This window comes from Seriola lalandi, unplaced genomic scaffold (genome assembly GCF_002814215.2).
Source record: "Seriola lalandi dorsalis isolate HSWRI2012SDOR001 ecotype SW California unplaced genomic scaffold, Sedor1 jcf7180001987618, whole genome shotgun sequence".
NCBI classification, from domain to species: domain Eukaryota; kingdom Metazoa; phylum Chordata; class Actinopteri; order Carangiformes; family Carangidae; genus Seriola; species Seriola lalandi.
In genome coordinates, this window is record NW_019458284.1 from 1 (window position 1) to 657 (window position 657).

The 657-nt window shown below is 36.8% G+C and overlaps 1 non-coding gene across 1 annotated transcript; it reads left to right on the top strand.

The window, feature by feature from the left end:
* Nucleotides 1-210: 210 nt before the first annotated feature.
* Nucleotides 211-303, top strand: trnay-gua (transfer RNA tyrosine (anticodon GUA)). The gene is made up of 2 exons: nucleotides 211-247; nucleotides 268-303. It is a non-coding gene; the product is annotated as a tRNA-Tyr (tRNA).
* The last annotated feature ends 354 nt before the right edge of the window (nucleotides 304-657 follow it).

Consider the following 657-nt stretch of genomic DNA (forward strand, 5'->3'; position numbering starts at 1 on the left):
ACTGTTTCAAATATTTAAAACCTTATTTCATTACAAAACTGTGGGCAGTGCAATTATTGGCGACTAGTTTACAGTTGTATGAACTTTTTGCGAAGTTGCTTCACAACAGTAAAAAGTGTAAAAACTTTAACGTTGACATATAATGTATACTATTACTGTCACCTTCAACAAAAAGTGGATTATTCAGCAGTATAAAAGTGGAGGCATATACCTTCGATAGCTCAGTTGGTAGAGCGGAGGACTGTAGGAGAGCAGAGTGATGCTGACATCCTTAGGTCGCTGGTTCAACTCCGGCTCGAAGGAGAAGGTTTTTATAGGTGTTAAAGAGAATAACTGTCCAATAGATAAAGTAAAAACAAGCTGATACATCCCACATACAGAGCATTTCTACGGTGGCAGTCAGCTCTCTGTAAATCATGTCCAGAAACTGAAATTTCAGCCTTTCTAGTCCAGCTGCAGGGTGATAATAACAGCTGGTATGACATTACTACAGATCTATAGCTTGATCATGTATATTGCTGATTAAGCATCAAGAATTTGTAGAGATGTTCATGTTTACAACTTTACCATTACACAACATATAGTGTTGCTATCATCTTTAACAATAAAGTTTCTTTTTCGGCAGCACACAAACAGATTTATATACCTTCGATAGCT